The 21,757-nt window shown below is 41.2% G+C and overlaps 1 protein-coding gene across 1 annotated transcript in view; it reads right to left on the bottom strand.

Moving 5' to 3' along the window:
- The window catches only part of LOC117811717 (bone morphogenetic protein receptor type-1A-like), a 63,680-nt gene that overhangs the window by 36,203 nt on the left and 5,720 nt on the right, over nucleotides 1-21,757 (bottom strand). Inside the window, 1 exon segment of the mRNA XM_034682150.1 lies at nucleotides 2,089-2,201. The gene's annotated coding sequence lies outside the window, so the exon portion shown is untranslated.

Below are 21,757 nucleotides of genomic sequence, written 5' to 3'. Positions count from 1 at the left end.
CCAATATAGTTTTTTGTAAATATTGTGTGCAAGTGCGTATGATTGTATGTTTCTTGGACCCTAGGAAGAATAGTTAATGCTTATGCTTTTACTAATGGGGATCCTAAGAAAGAAAGAAAGCAAGAAAGAAAGAAAGCAAGAAAGAAAGAAAGATGGCACTGATCTCCTCTCATCTGCTTTGTCCCCATTAATCCACAAAACAGCTTCATTGATGCTTACAGTTCCATAAAAAGCATCAAAGATGAGTGGAAGAACACACTGATACAACTGATTATAACTTTATTCTTGTTATAAAACCCAGCAACCTTTTCAGTTACAGTTTAGCTATTTCTTTAATGATCAGATACACATCATGTTTATTAAAAAAAGCTTTTTATTCATGTTTATAAAGCTAAATGTTTGTATTGTCAGAATAGCTTGTTTTCCATCAATTGTAGGCAACAGCTCTTTAATAAATTGTGTTACTTAAGATGACAACTTTCATGTAATAATTTTTTTGGACTTAAATAATCTGGACTACTAAACTAACTTTAAACCCCTCTAGTATTCCAGGTTGTATTTAAAACAAGCGGGCAGTGATCAGGACTGGAGCCGTGCTCAGGCAGTGTGTGAGTGAAGCATGCAGGGCGTTTTTTTAGGGGGCAGGCCCAGCTGCTGAGGAACATATGGGAGTGATTTTGCGCTGCAGACTGGACGGCTCTGTTTGAAAATCAGACACTTGAGTCACGTCGTCATGAAACAAAAGGCAGCTAACTGCTTCGTTTCAACAGACCCTCGTGTACTTCTAGAAAAGTCATCAGTGGTGTTAAAGAGCGCTCAGGAAAAACCGACCTCATCCCGGCTAACAGAAGGTGCCATAAAGTTAGATTTGAACCCTTTAAGAGCATTAAGATACAGCAGCAAGTAAAAAACCTTTATACTCTACTGTGAGCCTTTACTGCAGCACTAGCCTAATGCTCCTTGTTATATGGAGTGAACCATGAGCATACAGAAAACACATTATAAAGAAGATCTCGAGCTACATCAGTAATAAACATAGACTTGAACAAATGTAAAAATGCAGTCTTGATAAAAACAGATGTACAAGTTTCAGGAGTTTCAAAATCCTCTTTAACTTAGATGAAGTTTTGGAGGTTTGAAGACTTTCCTATGATGTCAAACTGTCACATATCAACCCTGTGTTTCTGACTGTGTTCACTCATTGCTGCTAAAGTTTATAACAAGGGAGAAATTCACAGCAGAGTTCAAAACCTCAAAACACTGAGCTCAAAGAAAGGCTTTTTTTGGATGCAGGAACCAAGAAAGGTTTTAAGTTAAAGCAGACACACATGCAGACTTTTTTCACATCATGACTTCTCTCTCACACACAGACACAGACACACACACACACACACACACACACACACACACACACACACACACACACACACACACACACACACACACACACACACACACACACACACACACACACACTCACACACTCACACACACTCACACACACTCACACACACACACACACACACACACACACACACACTCTTTGCAGAGCATGACTTCACCTTCCTCACACAGCACACAGAAATCCAGACGCAGCCTTTGGGGCTCAGTGTAATCACCCCTCTTCCTGCTCTCCTGCTCTGTGGTTATTAATCAAACTGGATGACAGTTCAAATGACCCAATCAGAGCCTGCAATTAAAAGCCAGGAAGCCTCCTGATTGGTTAGCCCTGCCTCCAGCCCGGGGGTCAAAAGTTAATCTCCTCAAAGAGTAGGTTAGGGGGAGGGGGACTTGGGACTAATCAAGTTTTAAGAAGTAATCAACGGTGCCCCTTCACAAAAAAGGAAAAATGTATTGTTTATCTTTTGTGTGTGTGTGTGTGTGTGTGTGTGTGTGTGTGTGTGTGTGTGTGTGTGTGTGTGTGTGTGTGTGTGTGTGTGTGTGTGTGTGTGTCTCAGAAGGCCTTCCAGTAATGTTTTTCATGTGACCACAATAAACATCCTGCAGGCGTTACACACTGAATGATTGGTATTTTGTGTGTGTGTGTTTTGTGTAAGTGTGAGTGTGAGTGTGTGTGTGTTCCCGTACCTGATTGCTGGCTCCATGGTAGAACAGCGTGTGTGTCAGTACAAGGCTCCATGGGAAGTGTAGTGATGAAGCAGAGAGGCTGGTCAGATCAGACCAACATCACAACCATCAACCTGTCAGAAAACAAACAAACATGTTCTACTTCAGAGATCGTCAAACAACAATCCAACACTTCATCATGACTGTGTGAGAATATGCCCGAACAGCTCCTTGACTGAGTGTTTCTGCTCCACATCGAACAAAAGCAGCTTTGAGTTCAGGAGACAGGAGTGGGTTTCTGTTTTTCCTTGCAAGTGTTTAGTTACGAAACCAAAAGCTGATACCTTGTCATGGTTTAGGATCGAGGCATCTTTAAATGAAACTAACACCAAGACATCAGGTACAACATCTTTTTCAGTGATTTAGTTACTAAATATAATGATTTCATATTTTCTAAAAATGCAACTGTCCTATATAGAAACGGATAACAGAAAATTTGAGTTTTCATTCAGCAGTTTTTCCCAAGAATCCCCTGAACCTACTTTGAGACCCCTCAGGATCATTGTTGACAAATGTAAACCCATCAAAAATCAAAAACACCTCAGAAAGAAATGCTGTTCAGTTTAATCCTCTAAACCAGGGGTTTCTAAACTTTTCAGACCGCTATCCCCAAAATATAGGTGCCAGAGACTTGTGACCCCCACTGTCCTTCGAAGAGGTCAAATGTTGCTTCATACTTCAAAATGAGTTACCTACATGCACATGCGGCTGTGTTTCCTGTGCTGCTGTGAATGAACCTGCTGCTCCTTTTGTTAATGAACTGTTAGCTAACCCTAACTCTAACATTAGGAGTCAACTGGCAACAAAGAAAGGCAGAAAACTAATGAAATGTACTTCTTTGCAGGGTTTTATTTCAAATTTAACTACTATTTTTGTCTATGTTTTTACAAAAATGGGTAAAATTAGCTAATTTAGATCACTTAAAAAAAATAAAAATCTAGTGACCCCCCATTGGTGTCTGGCAACCCCCCAGGGGGTCTCGACCCACACTTTGGGAACCCCTGCTCTAATAGAGAATTCACAGCTCTTTAAAAAGTAGTAAAACCTCTTCAAGGATCATAAACAACATCAAGGATGATAAGAAACCTTGCAACCACTCATCATATCTTCCAGCATGCTCTCACTGACTCCTAACATGTTTTTATTACTGACAGCTTGCTGTCATTTATGAATCCAGCTTTATGAGGACCACAAGCCCCCTTCAAGGACGGGTCAACACCCTATTCTGAAGAAGCTCACTAAAGCCCTCCGTAGGCCCGAACAGACACCGAGGAGGCCTTGAATCAGCCCCATCATCAGCTCAGTGTTGATGTCCGTGTGTTTGTGGCTTGTTGCTGTTTGTAAAGAGATAAGTGGAGCAGTGTGGCGGACCGTTGGAGTGTCCTCCTTCCCTGTCCCCTCAGACACAGAGGCCCTTTTATTTGACAGCACAGGGCTTCTTAAAGGAGGCTTTATTTAGTGAAGGAGGCCAATGTCTGAAGAGTGAGTTAATATTCACAACATGAGAGAGGAGGGGAGGGTCAAACACGGAGCAGCAGTTTAGTGTCTGAGGAGAGACACTGAACAGGAAGCTCTTCACACCGCCCACAGACATACAAAATAAAACTCAAGTTTAACAGCCGACTCAATTTAAAGAAAACAACTACTGTGAATCCAGAAAACTATGTGGTTGTAGCAGCCTTAACAAGCAAACGTTATTAACACCGGCAAGCGCCAATGGCGGGTAAAAAATTAGTTTGTCGTGTAAAAAAAAACACACACACTCGCTAGTGGCCAATGGGAAATGTTGTATTGCATGTGACGTTTTGTTTTCATACTTTCGCCCATTTCTGCCAACTGTCGGTCTATTTTGACCCCCGCGGCACACTGTACTTGTATTGTGATTTGGTACGTCGGGAACGGCGTGACGTCAGCTACTGGAGTTCTAGTCATTCCCTTTGCTTAAAGAAGCACGGCGGGAAGAGCGTTTCGAGGAAGATGTGGCGACACATTCCCGGCGTGAAGCCACCGCCAACAAAAAGGATGAACAAAGAGGCAGGAGACGATTGAGAAGAGGAACAGACAGCGAAACAGAGTAATGTATGGTAATTATTTTAAATCAAATAAGGCATGATTTTTTTATTTGGCCGGTGAAAAATATTTTTGGAGGTCACTAGCCAATGGCAGATGAGGTAAAAAGTAAATTTTACACCCTGCTTGTGCAGCTATTATCTAAGCAAACAAGTATCAGAGCGGCACTCAGTATCAGCAAATATTCAATATAAAAAAATCTGATCGGAATCGGGGGACATAAAAGCTGATCAAGACACCCCTACTCTCAACATTTTATTAGGTCAGCATTAAAACACAATTCTCTTCTTAGATTACAATCCAAAGTATAGTACATAGTTTTCTCTCAGTAGCTTTCAGGTTATTTAAAGTGCACTTGCACTTGTTTATAATAACTACTACAAATACTACAACTGGCTGCAATGTCCCCGTGCAACCTGTAATACTAGATTGAAACTAACACGAGGATTACCCTTCCTTTAGAGCACTGACAGAAGTGAAGGTAACAGTTCTAAGAAATGTTTCAGAGTAACACAAATCCACTGAGCTCATCCTCTAGAGATCAGGAATATGCAGAGTAATTTCATGTTAACCAGATATTCCGAACAGAGCTCACTCTGACTTAAGTCAAAGAGAATGATCAGCTGACTGATACTGACATTATGGGTTAAACAAAAACAGTGTAAAATTGCTCCCTTGAGGTCAAAGGTCAGGGTCAACATGGAGCTACAGCTCTCTCTCAGATGCAGTGAAGGATCTCAGCATGCCTCCTCTGAGCTTCACGCGACACCACCCTGCTGCTGCCAAAACTAACAAACTCAGCTGGAAAATGTGCTTAAGACAGTGTGGAAAACTGTGTTGATGAGTTGACCAGTGGCTGCAGTGTGTGCGTATATTTGTGTGTGTGTGGGACAGGGGAGAGTGTGTGTTTGGCTCCACCCCATGGGAGGAAAAACGACAGCGGTGGGGAGTTATTATAGAACAGACAAGGAGAAAATAGATGTCCGAAGACGGGGGCTGAGAGTGGTCACGAGGTTGGCGAAAAAACAGCTGCTGCCTCTCTGTCCAACACACACCAACACACACACACCAACACACACACACCAACACACACACACCAACACACACACCCCTCATTTATGGATGGACAGGCACTGCCAAGAAAAAGAGACAGACTTAGGGAAAAAAAGGATCCAGCTCTCCCACACACGAGGATGAACTAAAGTGAAACATACTCTGCTCTCTAGTTTTTATGTGACCTATGATTAATCCGAACAGCTGAGTGGAAACAGCAACGAAATAAATGTTCTCCCTCCAACTGGACGGAAACGTTTTGATGAAGTATAAGTGATGTGAATACTAGCAGCATGGAGCTCATTATTCTGCAGGTTGTCCTTTACTCACGTTTTAACAACATGTTGCTTGTTAGGACCAAAAAATCAAAGTGAACGGTGCTTATTTTTAAAATTCATTTAGTATGTAATGTTGAAAACACAGATGGCTCCATGGGCTTGTTACGACTCCTTTAAAGGATCAATTACAGCCAAAATAAAGCTGACACAAATCAAATAATTTCCTAAAAGTTCCCCGACTCTCCAGCACTCTAAGTCACTTTCTCCCCTCCCCTCATGTTTATGTTTCTTCGATCATATCTCTACTTCACTTGTATCTTAATGTGAAGAATAATTCCAGCACCAGCAGACACTTAGGATGATCTACATAGTGTCACATTTAAAGATTAAGTTCCCTGTCCTTGGTAAGAGTCATCTAAAATTCATCCACATTTCAGATTAAACTACGTGATATTTTACTCTTCTGCTGGAGGGAGAACGGAGAGAAGGAATAACAGGAGCTTCATTTCCACCCCTCAACACCTTTTACTAAACCTTTCAAATGTCAACATCCTGACAACAACAGACGATTGTTTCCATCAGTGTAATGCAAATGTATCAATCTGTTGCCTGTGGGTTGAAAATCCCATCCAAACGGGTTATTTGAGGAGAACTTCTGAAATCAAAAAATGTGGTTTCTTATCTGGTTCAGCGTCACATGCAAACATTATGATGACATTTTAACAAAGTGCATTAGTACAAAGAACAATAATTAAAAAAAGGAAACTACAGTTCCAATCAGCTTTTTTGGCCCCCGATCCCGATCAGATTTTTTATTATTGAATATTTGCCGATACCGAGTCTCGATCTGATACTTGTGTTTGCCTTGATAATAGCTGTACAAGAGACAAGAGAGCACGCTGTTTTTTGCCTTTAACAAAAAAAAGTATTTCTAAAAAAATGACAAAAAAATGTCTTGTGTTTATTCCATTCAACTTAATCCAGCTGTTGTAAAACCCATAATCTGTTTTACAAGCTCTGCTGTATGACACACACCAAACTGGTGTGCATGCATTATAGCACGCTTAAAGCTGAGGCTGCTCTGAACGCAACACTCACAAGACGGTGCGTGATTCACAATGACAGCATCCCGCTGTGAGACGAAGAATGGAAATATTGGGGAATGACAGTGAGATCAAAACACACCGGGTTGCACACCACTAGCTACGGAGCGACATGCCAGTATAGAGAACAGCAACTGCCACTAGCCATAAGTATGCTAATGCTAATGTAACAGACTGTCCTGTGTTTGGTTTATGTGTTTGCCTTTTTGTCCCTGGAGAGTTACCGTAGGGTGTGTAGAGCATACTTTTTTCTGTGATGTGTCTGGTGGTGCACATGTGAGTTCTACAATAAAATTTTAATCATGGCTTGAGTTCTACATCAATGTCCCATTTATTATTTTCTCATTACGTATACACAGTTAAGTGAACTCAGAACGCTCAATTACACTCGCTTGTTAGCCTTCAGCTGCAAATTGTGTTCAATGACAGCGGACGTAAATGATCGGATCAAATTCAGATCACCGATCAATTAAAAAACGTCCAGATCAGCTCCGACCCAATAGTTGAGATCAGGATCAGGACCTCCCTAAAGACAACAAAATGTTCCAAAGCTTAAAGTAAAAAGCTCTTTGTCAAACCAAATCTATAAACACTGCTGTAACACTTAGAGCTAAAAGCTTCTTCCTACTTGAAAGCAGCAGGAACATTATTCAGTTATTCATCAATCAAACGGTCTGAGCAGATCAATCAATCTGATCAGTACGCTCTTTAATATATGATGTGGCTCATCGTGGCAGCACTGACATGAATTTCTCAAAACCCTAAGCTGAAGTGAACAGATCTGTTTCCTGTGTGCATTTTTTTCCCTCATATATGAGCTGAACGATTACGCGTGTGTGCTTCTTCTTTCCAATGTAGAATTGAAATACAATTATCAAATCATTAATAAAAAAAAGAAAAGATTAAAAAGGAAAGGATTGAATCTTTTAAATCAGAATAAACAATGAAACAGACACTGTGGGGCATGAGTAGATAAAACACAAAGAACTTTATTGTGTTCATCAGGAGGTTTGCCTTGTTCTCTATTCTGCAGAGATACAGCTCCAACAACAATGATAACAGATAAGAACACCATGAAGCTGCTGTGTTATATCTCATACAGTCCCAAGCAGCAAAATTTAAAATGTCAGTAAGCACAAATAAGTCTCTTAGCTTCACACCACAGAAAAAGTGATGAATTTTGAGGTTGAGGCTGAGGTTGTGTTTAAATGATGTTCATGGTGTTCTTTCCAGGAACAACATTCAACATATAAATGGGTGTTTTATTGTGTTGTTTCTATTTAGGGTTTCTTTTGCTTGAGGCTTGCTAATTTTAAAATTAAGAAAATACTGAGCGATAACCAGCTGGAAAGAGAGACAAATGACGCTGTGGATGATTTCCCAGAGTTCCCTGTGTGCTCACCACCATGGCTCTGGGCTGTTTACGCTCTGAGACACACCAGGCAGCTATTTAAAAGGAAGCAGGAAGCAAACGTCTGCTACTACACCGACCTCATCGTCACTCCACGGCCCCTGAGCTTTTCTCACCATCTCTCCTGCACAGATCTTAAAGATGATTAGATGATAGAAGTCTAATTCATCATTATTTGATGACACTAAACTTTAAGTAAGCACCTCAAAGCTCCTGTGATATGACCTGCAGCACAAGTGGAACCAGACCTTCTGTTCCAAAAACACATATACATTAGACTTAACACAGACATATCTTCTATACTGCACTGATGTTTATGAAGCCAGAAATTTTCCTTTGACTTACATCAACATGCTGAACATGCAACAGAAGCTGATTGATACTTTAATTAAGGCCTTGTCTGCAAGGTAAACCGTCCATCATAAAAGCTGAGTTATTTCCAGTGATTTTATTGTCCCAAAAGTCAACATTTCACCAGCGCAGTAAGTAAGCTCAGTACGTGCAGCTGGAAGAGTTCCTTGTCTGTTTTCGAAGCCGATCCGAGACAGTTGATGGTTAAAATGTGAATTCCTGCGTCTGAGCAACGTGTCAGATGAAGGTGTGAAACCACAGCATGAGGGGAAAGCTGTGAAACCAGTCTTCGTCACGTCAGGCAGACAGAGGTATGCAGGCATAAACACACGGCAGAGGCCAAGAGCACAAACACCAGCACGTATTGTACAGCTCGCAGAGAACTCTGCAGTGAGGAGTCGATTAAAAGAAATGTAGCTGTCTTACTATGATCATTATTTCATCTTTTTAACTATTTTCACACAAATATGTCAAACGTGCCGCCTCAGATTCCTGAATAAGAGGATTTGCTGCTTATCTCTATTACTTTTGGCTCTTGAGCATCATGATGAGAATTTTCATGATCTTTGACATAGTTTGCAGATCACGATCCACAGTTAAAGAAAGCAGATAAAAATATGCTAAAATCAATTGAAGCGCTGAGTGATGAATAGACTTTACCAATTCATTCTTATTTGTGGTTTAGGTTAACTTTTTAAAATGCCTCCTCCTCGTCCCTCAATCTGTTGTAGCTCTCTTGCTCACTTTATTCCCAACAGAGACAAACACAACAACAACAACAACAACAACAACAACAACAACAACAACAACAACAACAACAACAACAACAAGGCTGCAGTAATGAAGAGTTTGTTCCCAATAGAGGTAAAGAATTTAGAACTGATTCAATTTGTTACATCAGACCTTGAAGAAACCGAGGTCAGATTCAAAGTTGGTTCAAATGCTATTGCAGCTTAAGGCAGCAGCACAACCAATTCATTTCTAAACAGAGGCATGCAGCAGAGTGGGAGAAACGTGTTGCTAAAGACTTGGTACCCATGTATAAAGTGGAAAGGCCCGGGTTTATCAACATGTTTACTGTGTGATTCGGCAGCAAGCATTTAGCTGAAGCTGCCTCATCTGCAAAGCTTTACATGTGAAAAGGTCACTGCGGAGCTGAAGCGGATATAGTTTTGTTCCACTCTACAACAAACATACGGTCCAGTTGAACCATGCTGCCTTACACGAGTTTGTGTTAAAGTCACCTGTAATTCTTTATCTTGTAGATGTCACAACAGCTCTTCAATTGAGGCTGAGGCTGATGTCATTTCCATTTCAATGTTTAAAACTCAATAGAAAGATGTTTCAATTGTTTATAAAACAATCAAATTGTTTCATAAAAACTAGGGATGGGACATGATTTTTGAATATTCAAATATTTGTTCACTTTTAAAATGAGAAAATATTTAAAGCAACTCTTCGATTTTTACAAAGTACAATTTTTCTTCTTTTCCCCCGGTGCCTGATTGTAATACGTATTCCTGCCAGACATTGATATACAGCGTCTTAAAGCTGTTTGCTAACCTCGTTAAGTAACAGAAGAAGAAGAATGCTAACTGTGGGGCGCTGGTTTCCTAGCGGTCTAAGCACCCCACATACAGAGGCTACAGTCCTCGTCGCAGGGGCCAAAAATATAACTTTTTAATAAAAAAAATGCTAACTGCATTAAAAAGCAAAAGAGGAAGAAAACATTAGCGGCAGTTGCAGTGATTTTCTCAATTTCTGAATCTCACACTCCTACACACATATTTCCAGAGACTGAGCATGGCTGTAAAATGTAAACATACACGCGCGTCACCACGTCACAGAAACACCGACATAAAGATCGAGGCAGATGGTGTCAGTGCCCACTTCTAGGGATGGGCAATGATTTTCAAATATTCGTTCACTTTGTTAAAATCGAAGAGTTACTTTGAATATTTTTTCATTTTAAAAGTACAAGTTTTCATAGTTTTCACCGGTGCTTAATTGTAATACGGTATTCCTGCCAGAATGTGGCTATAGAGCGTAAAATGTAAACATACAAGCCACACCCCGTCACAGAAACACTGACATAAAGATCAAGACAGATACTGCCAGTTCCCGCTACTAGCAGCCCCTCGTCCTACTGCTAGTTAACGCAACTGCCACACAAATAGGCCGTTAACGGGAGTGTTTTGGCTTAAAATGCCTGTCCCTAATAATACCTTATCAACTCTGCACAATATTTAAAATGCTAAATTGAATGTTGAAATGTGGAGGTGACTGTGGTCCAATGAGCCAAAAAATATCTTCATCTACAGTAAGAGAAGTTTTATACACAACTGTAAGAGCTGCTCGGAGGATAACTGAAAGTTCTCTATCCAGTTGTTCATTTTGTAGTATGATACTGGCAGCCACTATAGGCACTATAGAGCCTAAGTCTTTAGGATGTGCGTGTACGTGTGTGTGTCAGTGTGTGTCTGTGTGTGTGTGTGTGTGGGGCTCCTGGGTTGCACAGTGGGCTGGACGCTGGCAGGAAGTGGAAGCGAAGCATTCAGATTCTGATCGCAGCAGTTAAAGCCAGCGGCTTTCCCAAAACCAACAGACGAAGATGAGAGCAAAGGGACGAGTGTGGAGGCTGGGAGTAGAGCCTAATGCCATCAAAGTCAACCAGCAGCCAGAGCTAATTGAAATTAAAGACCGGGAACAGGGACACAGGGAGGGAGGGAGAGGCGCTGCCTGTACAGAAAACTCAGTGAGTGGGCTGATTTTCCTCCTGGCTGCAGCCTGCAGAATATAAAACCAACAACGGATGCATACAGTTGGGCCTGAAAACCATCCTCCTCCTGTAAACCAGACACACTTCACATGGTGGCCTACAGAAACAGCTCCGGTGAAATAATGAGGACGATAAACACTCCTTATAAAACACACCATCTTTGTTTGAAACTAACATCTGAAGGACTTTTAGTTCCCTGAAGTTTATTCACGCTTTCTGAAATTGAAATATTCAGAGACGGGCTCTAAATGTTCCACAATGAGGAGAAAATGACACGAAGGTTCAAGTCAGTAACTCTGCACATACGAAAATCTCATCCGACTGAACTGATCCGTCCTCACCAGCATCCACAGAGACTCTATGAGAACGGCTGAATAAAAGAAAGGTTCAAACTCTGCAGCTCCAGAGAAAACTGCTGAGACGGAGATCTCAAATCAGACTTTTTCTCATACTTTACAAAAAAATAACCCTCCAAAAAACTCCATTCTATAGAGAGTATACAACATGCTCTGATGTAGTCACCCAGCATGTGTACATGCTTTGAGCAGACTCAAATACTGTTGGCTTAACTCCTGTAAGTACAAGATTAGCGACTGTACAGAATGTTATAATATGCATCATGAAAAACTCATTTACACTGAGCGAGCATTTGACCTGAAACATAAACAAGAGCAGCTTATTGATTGATGAAGTCAGGTTTGTGTGGAGTGTGGGGAGACACGCAGCGAGGGATCGTGGGCGGAAGTCGAACAAGCGCTGCAACGAGGACTACAGCCTCTGTACATGAAGCGTGTGCCTAAAGGCCGACAGGCCCCCTGTATTCTATCTTTCTGAAGGCGGATATTTCCTGTTTTTTTTCTCCTCTATGACTCTGAACGGAAAATCTTTGAGTTATAGACAAAACACTTTAGGACATCATCATGTGCTCTTTGAGAAAGCTTCACATTTCTCACCTTTTACCAAAATATTATACTCCATATAAGGCTGGGCGATAATTCGATAACAATAGTTATTGTCATATCTTTTTTTCTCAATATAAATATAAAAATTTGATATATTTAACCCTGTAATTACACCCTCCAACCACTGTAAATGGTAGAGCATGGAGACCACTTCTGCTGTTCATTTGTAACACGTTTAATGTCCACTGCGACCGTCGTGAATAACCGTGATGCGTTCACTGCACTGTGGGAAACAACATCACTCTGCCTGTTACCCTTAGTAACCTTGGAAGGGAGAGCACTACTCAAAACAATGCTCTATAAACTGAAACACAATTTGATTTATATGTATTGTAAATTTAAATCAAATTATCTGAGAAAAATAAAAATCTACAAACTAAAAATTGACACAAATCTCATTGTACACAAAAGACCAGCTTCCTGTTAGCACCGTCAGGAATGATGGATTCAAGAAGCCTATCAGAAAACTAAATCCAGATGCAAGCTAACAAACCGTCTACTTTCTTCAACTTTCACTCAGGGGCAAAAATCTGACTTTAAATTTAAAGGAAATAATTATTTCATATTTATTATGATTATTAACGATATCGACTGATATAAAAAAAAAAAGTATCATGATGACATCTTTTTTAATATCGCCCAGCTCCAACTCCATACTACTAATCAATTTGATAAATCACTCAGCACATGAACTGACAATGAAAACCATAAAGTAGCAGTCCTACAGTCTGGACAAAGGAGAACTATCATGTTCTGTGTACTGTAAACATCCAAAGACCAGGACGAGTCTGTGCAAGACATGCTGAGCAATTTAGTTTTTTTAGGGGGGTCTGACTGAGACTCAAGCAGTTAGCAGCATGTAGACAGAGAAAATCATTGATTGCAAAGGAAACTGATCAGGGCTCATTACCAACAAGAACTGATCCCCATAAAGTTGATCCGGGGAAATTGTGGCAGATTCCAAAAGGAGTCATGACGACCAACAGCTACAAGTGTACCGTGTTTGTTCCCCCTCATGAAAGTGGGCCAGACTTTCTAATCTAGATGGGGAGGAGACAGCTCTGTTAGTGGTGAGCTGACAGGGGTTCAGGTCTCTCAGGTCAGGGGTCAGAGGTCAGGATTGAGGTTAGGGTCCACTGTCACTTCAGAGGGCTCACTGCACCTATCATGCAGGAGGATTACTCAAGAATGAAGAAGGAACTCTATTTAACCAGCGTCTGATAGCATCAAGACCCCCGTGTGAAAGAACCTCAGTGTAGCTTCATTCATTCAGGAAACATTTCCTCTTTTATTTCAGTTCATTTGTCAAATAAGTGTTCAGTTATTCAGCTTCCTCTACAAACATAAACTGACTCTCCAAGGAGCTACCCCGAAACATGTCAATTCCAAAACCTCAAGCTGTTTGTTTGATGACTGCTAAAAAAATTAAACCAGTGCAGCTAAAGTCAAAAGTGGAATTCTGTTCAAATTTTAAGGTGCAAGTCACAGTAAAATATCAAGAAAGTTCAGGTTACGACAGGGTAAGGCAAAGACAGGAGGTGGAAATGACCAAGTACTTTGTTATAATCAAAAATATTCTCAGATTGTTGTTAATTCTTAAACACCACAGTAGCAGATGACCCATATACAAAGACTATAGTTACTAACCCTTTGATACATGTCCACCACACTCTAGCTGTCCCATCATTTGAAGCCGAGTAGTCCCCATCAACGCCAATACACAGCTTGATTTAGCAGTACTTTATATAAAAAATGGAGATAAAGTTGAACGTAGACTGTATCTGGTTGACTCGACTGGAACCATGTGTAATAAGCAGAAGATGTGGACTCTAACCTGTAGGGATTAATGACGGCTTGTGGTTCTAGCTCTGCTAACATTAGCCACACCCAGCAAACATGCTTGACATGGTTTTACTGCACTCTGTGACTCTGCGTTTAGCTTAGTTATACAATCTAGCTCAACTTAGACTTTTTTACTGAGTTTTTCTCACTCTAGACTACTCAGCTAGTGTGAATCAAAATTTTAAGTCACTTCGGAATATCGCTATTCATAACATTTATGGTCTTGTGTACACTTGTTCAACGTAGCATGATGATCATTTGTAAGTTATGATACCAAAAGTATGAACAAGAGAGCCACAGCTGCACATTATTTAAAGTGAATTGTTGATGTTGAAATTAGTATGAATGTGCCTCCAGTTTTCACAAGGAGGAAGAATAAGTGGAACAAAGTCAGAGTAAGTTTTAAGTATTTTTCACGATCGATTTTTGGAAATGTTAACGATCAATTATTGATTAATAATCAATAATAAAAAACATTATTATTCTTATGTCAAAAACAAGGCCAATTACGTTTTCCCCCCCTAAATTATATTTTCTACAGCAACAAAATGCATATAACTTAACGTGTTGAATATGGACCCGTACATGTTTAACGCTGATTATCAACAACCAGGCAGAAAAATATTCTCAGCGGACATAATCTTATAAAGTGAAGGCTCATAATACTGACAGAAAAGTACTTCAGACTCACAGTGTCCAGTTTTCTGTCTACTCGTTCTTATTGAGAAAAATAAACATGTGAATTTGATCAGGTGTCAGCCACGAGCGCAACTGGGTCATCAGCCCAGCTGCAGAAAAGCTCAGACGGCTCTGATGTTGCTGCTCAGCAAACATAGCATACTAGCAATTCCCACCAGTCTGTTGGCTTTGTATCTAAAAGGTGGGAAATGTCCTGTTTAAAGTTTTCAACCTTCGTGTCCGTGTCGTTGTTGGCAGCAGTTCCTCATTGATCCTCTTTATGAAGCGCTCGTGGAGACCTGACGCACAGCCGCCAGCTGAACGTCTCCGCTGTGCTAACAGCTGATTACCATTGAAACATGCTGTAAACTTAAAACACCTCCCTGAGCGATGAATGTCATATGAGACCATACGATGTTTGTTCCACGTGACGGAAAATTGAAAACAAAAATGCGTGTTCCTAGTAATTTCTTAACACTAAATTAATTGAGAATCGATTCATTGTGTACACCCCTAGTTAAAACTGTAGGTCTGAAAATAAACCATATATGTCCTGACCTCTGCAGCTCGATGCTCATCACTGCTGCGGGCTCTGATCTATACTAGCTGTGACATTATTTCAGATGAACTGTTGATGCTGAAGTTGATATGAATGTGACAAAGGACTCCAGTTTTTACAAGGAGGAAGAATAAGTGGAACAAAGTCACAAGTTAACTCTGATCCTGACATTTTGTGTCAGTCTGCCAATATTGGCAACTTGTCCAAATAATGAAATGTGTTTTAGAGTTATTTTGACCTAACCCCTTTCCCCTGACATTCATGTTATTATGTGTGGAAAAAATAACTGAACTGAGTCAGAACTAAATGAAATGTGTTTATAAAATGCTTTACAGGAGAAAAAAATGAAAAAAATCACCTCAACAGGAGAAAAAAACCCCACACATTTTGAAGAGAAACACTGGATGTAACTCAGCCCAAACATACCAAGAGTCATTTACTATAGACACAAACTTTGATCTCTTCTTGTGTAATGTAGTTCAGGAGGGGGAATCATTGCAGAGTTCTGATTTCAGTCCTGTGGTTTGGTGAGCCTTCAGATTTTTGAACCGGAGGAATGCAGTCCTGTTTGCTGCGATCACATGACCACACAAAATCACACAGAGCCACAAATAATCACATTTTCTCAGCTGGTGGAAAACAACACAGTTTGGAGTCGAGATAGAGACTGGCAGAGTGTGCAGCACCGACAGACCTCAACCCCACTGCTTTCATTAAAATCAGGGAGGGTTTTTTTTTTCCACTGCTAGAAATGTACCGCTGTGGTGAGCTGATCTGAATTATTCACTGGGATGGGCTGGGTGTATTTAAAGCAGAGATCAATACCATTAAAGGACAAGTGGAGCCACTGAAGACAGAGAACATGGAGGCTGCTACGACCTTCAAATGCAGACAGACAAGAGAAATAAACAGTACAAGATGAACTGTTTTATATCTGATCTGCAACCATAGAAATACTGGTTCAGAATATTTCACTACTTAGATAAACTGCACCACGTCTCTATCAGATCTGTAGCTGGGGGCTTCAACGTGTGCTATAAGAATACATTTTTCATCTAGAAAGTAATTCTACTTGTGCTTTTGTCAAGAAAGAAGTATGAATCCAAAAACTCCAAAACAAACCAGACATTAACCATTAATGTCAGACTGCTACTGCTGCTGCTGAAGCCACAAGTGTTCTGCTAATACAACAGGAGCTGCTGCTGCCTTTCTGCAGTTCTTCTTGAAGACACTTTACTGATCTCTGCGTGCAGGTTTGATCCTTCGATTCTCAAGCAACAAAAGTCTCCCTGAAGCAGTTTCACCTTTGCCACACATCCAGGAGAATGAAAACACACGGTGCAGGATATAAAATATCTCTGCAGGGATGGAGGGGGAAGTAAAGAAGGTGAAAGAATCGTCCCTCTGTGTGCTTGGCTCCCATTTACTGCCTTTATTTATCTGCTGTGCTGCAGCAAAGAGGCTGGCCATATGAAGGAGGAGGAGGAGGAGAGGGTGGATTGCATGTTTTCCTTCCCAGCTCAGCCACTCTGTCTCCAAGCTGCCGGGGGGGAGAGAGGAGGAGGGAGGTGAGGCAGACAGAGGAGAGCACTGGAGATGTGAAACCTGATCTCCTTCCCTACCTCCCCTCCATCCCTCCCTCCTCCGCCTCCACCACTGCCACCTCGCCAGAGAGCCTCCGAGACTCCCTGAGTAATCTGATCCTCAGCCTCCGAGACTGGAAACTCACTCCAAGAGAGAGAAGAAAGAAGAAATAGAGGATAGAAAGGGGGAGGGGGGAGAGGAGGAGAGCAAAAGATAGAAATAGAGTAGAGGAAAGAGAGAGAGATCCTGGAGCTCAGCCTCCAGGACTGGAAACACTCCCAGGAGAGAGAAAACTGAGACGTAGACTGGGAAAGGAGCGAAAACCAGCGAGAAGGGAAGTGAAGAGGAACAGAAGAGAAGGAGAACTGTTTTTTTAAATGAGATACTCTCATCTGATTGAAATGAAACATCATCTAAATGTTGGAACAGAAACAGAAGATGTTGCTCTGAGGTATTCCTGGAAATGGTTTCAATAAAGAAACACTAACTGGAGATTTACTATGAAAATAAGAAAACAGAGAAATAAAAAACGAAACAAAGACAAACTGAGGCTGACATCAAGGGGGAAGACTCGTGGGTGATTTCTATGCGTTTATTTTATGATCAAGTTTTACTTTTAGCAGTAAGAGAGTGAGACAAAGTCCAGACGATACAGACTGTTCCTCTGAATCACAGACAGAGGAAGAGAGACTGTAAGCAGAATGGACAGAGGAGGAGTTCAATGATTAGTCGTCAGTCAACAAAAATCTATGGCGATATAATTTGCCAACAAATTTGTTAATAATCTTTGACTTAGTGACATGCCTCGTCTTATTTACTCCTGTGTTAGCACAGCTTGTGTCTGTATGCAGATTAATGTCACTGAGCCTGTTCTTGCTTCAGCTACATGTGATGATCAAGGATCTTGCTCTTAGTCCGATTTTTCCTCCACGTTTTCTCAGCTTCCCCTGAACACTTCATCTTTTCCTCCACTTCTCATCTCATTTTCTTTCTCCTCTCCTCGCACAGTGGAGCAAACTCTTATCCTATTACTGTGATAGCCAAACTGGACATTGAAGCTAATTACATCAACATTAGTAATGTTTAAAGCCAAGACTAAAATGTGGTTTGAATTGAGATTGTTAGAAGAATGTTTTGAGTTTAAAAGAGCAACTTTGATGTAAAAGCTGATAGGTAATAAGAACCATTATGTAATTGAGCGATTCATTATCTGATTATATAATAAATCGTTTTGATAGTCAATGACTAGTTTACTATCATAATAGCTATTCATTGCTGCCATTGAAGAAAGAAAAGAGGTAAGAGGAGGAGAGCTGATAAACCACGGGGTCGGCCTACAGAGTGAAGGGTACAAGCTTAGATACTTCTGTGTGATGTGTCCTTGACACACAGCAAGACTCCCCAGAAACGCTTGAGGGCAATGGGGTCTCTCCGATAGTCGGGTCGCCTGTATCCGGCCCCGCTACATTTTCTGTTTACATTTTCTCAGCAATTCAGAGCGTGTTATGTTACTTTAGAGTTAATACATGTTGCTGTTTATCATACAGACATAGGAATAGAGTGGAGACTGAGGAGGAGATTAAACAAAGGGCCGGAAGTGCGGGAAAATCAAGCGGCCACCTCCGGTCTCAAAATGTGAAGCCCATGCGGAAGTGTTATAAACTGCAGTTCACTGAGAATCTGCTTGAAGTTGGCTGAAGAAAAAACTGGAAACCACATAGACACCAATTCAAAAAAGATGATCTTTGCAGCATAAATAAACATGTTTACAGCCTGGTTCAAAAAACGGCCTTGGCTCTACGTAGCTAACTAATCGGCACACACTGTACGGGGGAGAATTTTTTTCTAATGCGACGGTTCAGAAGATATTAAGATTATGAGTTTTTGCCCAAATAAGGACATGACTGACTTGACTCCCGGATGGGAACACACAGCTGTGGGCTAGGAGGCTCAAACTCTGCCTCTTTACGTCACACTAGGGCTGGACAATTTTGGAAAATAATTGCGATTCAATATGCGATTATCTTTCCAAGGTCCTCTTCTCATGTATTTTTCAACAAACACAAGCAATAAATCAATCTGTATTATAATAAACACTATCAGATTTATTATACACAAACTGTTCTTTCTCATAGGCTTATGTTAAGATAAAGGCAAATGAAGCTTGAATTAATATGAAAGACAGTTTATTTATCTACTTCCATTACAGTTGTAAACTTACTAAATACTTTGACTTGCAGTCTTGTAAGCGTTCACCACAACTACTTAACAGCATTCTGCCAAACAAGTGTTTTAAGTTTAAAGCATGTTTGGATGTGAATCAGCTGACTGAAGGTGTTGCAGCAGAGACGCTCAGCTGGGGGCTGCGGCTGAGTGACAGGTCTCTTTTTTTCTCAGCTGTCCGACTGATTATGACCCGGTTGCGCTCCTGGCTGACACCTGACCACGTAAACATGTTATTTTTTCTCAATAAGAACCAGTAGACAGAAAACTGGACACTGTGAGTCTAAAATATGAATCTGTTCAGTTGTCCTGTTGCAGTAAATCCACATGTTGTCTGGGTCTTCACTGACTCTGCGTCTGCAGAGATTATTTATGAGCCTGCTCCACATGTTGATATTCAGTGTGTTGATTATTTTGTACGCCTCAATATGATCGGTTCTTCTGCTGAGGCCATTTTTAAAGATGTCAACAACAAAACAACAAATCAAAACTTAGCGTGGCTGAAATTGTTTTCTTCATCCCCCGGTCGCATGTGTCTCGTTCATCGGAGATTTTTGGCTGTCGGCAAACCAGCGGAAAGGTGAATTACGGCCACCTACCGCATGCATGTCACGTAAGGTTGCGTCTGTGTACATGAAACTTTTTTTTTTTTTTTTTTTTTAATCGCAGCCTTTGCAATTTGAAAATTGCATTCCATTACATTGCGATGTCGGTTTGAATTTGATTAATCGTTCAGCCCTACGTCACACTCTGCCTGGTTGAGTTCCGCATTTCCAATATGGCTGCCGCCGTCGATTGGCTTCAAAACAGCGTTCAGGAACAAATGGGTGACGTCACGGATATTACATCCATTATTTATGGTGTCTATGGGGAAAATACAAGGCCGTTGAGAGGAGCAATCACGGGGCTTGTGGTCGTCAAATCGATGTTTAGTTACATTTTGCAGGAGGTGCTCGTCATCTACGTGCACAGACCTTCTACGCAGGTATGGGAGCTACACAGACCTACAGCAAAAACTACGCTGTTGAATCGAAGCAGAAGTATAGATCAGGCTTTACTTGTAGTGAAGTAGAAACACAGGTCGCATCAACCGTTTCTAACAATGACTAATTGTATGTTAAATCTGCATGAGCAGACCTGTGACAGTGACTTTCTAAAAGGGAGCTCACAGTCTCCTACTACCTGTCACAACACTACAATCAATGTCCACTGAAGGATTAGACGCTAGCAGTGAGCCCTTCATGGACCTTTCAAGAGTTCATTTTGCATCAACTAGCAAAAAAGTTGCAGCAAGATGTGATGCAGTTAATTTGCCTCAGTATTACACAACATACAATGCCACACATGCACATCACACAAATGCCAAGGTCAAACAATATATTGTTCAGCCCTGCACGCAGAGGAGCGTTTCTCCTACGATTATCTGACAGGGTGACACTGGAGAGCAGAGCACCAGTGGACCCTGATCCATCAGTTCTTTGTTGTGTTTGTTTATTGTTCATGGAGATATCTTTACCTTCTGATATTAGACTTTTCCTAAAACAGTCCCGTGCTCCTCTGCCAGACTCAATCATCATTAACTGGTCTGTTCACTGAGACTGGCACAGAAGTCTGGACCTAACAGGGTCTAGAGTTATTTTTATAAGAATAGATCTACAGCTAACACGCAGACACAGATTACAGATTGAGTGACACCGCAGACTAATCACAGCCTGATACACAATCACAGGCTGGTAGCGATAACGCAGCGTCTGCATGCTCGGCAAGAGTGATAGAGGGATGAGGACAGAAAAGAAAGAGTGCTGAGACATCTTTTGACCTTTGACCTTTTCTGTAGAAACAAAGGATTTATGCTGAAAGAGGAGACAAGACTCCATGATTAAGATTGTTTGTCATTTCAATTTCAGTGATCGCAGTAATCATGAGAACAGGGTGACGTTTTGGTGTCCTTGCTGCTTCATATCTACAGAAAAGGGTCCAGCAAAGTCCTGGATCCGGGACATTTACATGATCAGAGTGACAGGAGCCTGGTTTCATACTCTATGACACAGAGAGGAGAAGCGTCCAGGGTTCTGACTGTAGGCATGCACAAAGCCACTATGTAGCACATTTCAATAGGAAGCATTATTCCATAGTACACCGGTGTGAACCTGGAAGAGCAACACGTAACAGGACTGCACTCCTCTTCTCCAGTATGTCCTTTAAATTTAATGACATGGTTGAGTAAAATAAAAGGATCAGAGGTTTAAATATTGGATAACTTCGTAAACATCACACAGTGACTATCTGACGTCACCTGTAGTCTCCTGAGATCCCCCCCAACACACTCACTCAACCCCGTCTGCCGGGCAGGGCTCTACGCTGTGAGGGTTCATGTGTGAACACTGAACTTTGGACATTTTCTAGGAATTTTCAGGAGCTCTGACCTGGAAATGTCCCCGAGTGGACATCTCTCTCTCTCTCTCTCTTTTTTTTTTGTGGTCTAGCTGGCTCGCCCACTGTCACTCACTCTTGTTATTTCAGTAACAGAGATCCTGGGCTTGGCTGAGGAATGTCCAGCTGTCTGGCATATGAATAATACTAGAATTTAATTTCTAACACCGCCTCTCTCCCTTTCTCTCCTATAAGCCCCATTTCACACTCCCCCCTCTCCCTCCCTCCCTCATGGGGAAGGAGGAGGGGGAGACAAGGGGAGGAACCTGTGCAAAGAAGTGCAGTGTCTCTGTTTTTAAAGGAA

The sequence above is a fragment of the Notolabrus celidotus genome, chromosome 4 (assembly GCF_009762535.1).
Source record: "Notolabrus celidotus isolate fNotCel1 chromosome 4, fNotCel1.pri, whole genome shotgun sequence".
Taxonomy (NCBI): domain Eukaryota; kingdom Metazoa; phylum Chordata; class Actinopteri; order Labriformes; family Labridae; genus Notolabrus; species Notolabrus celidotus.
The sequence above is the reverse complement of the archived record's forward strand: the minus strand, read 5'-3'. Positions and strand labels throughout refer to the sequence as shown.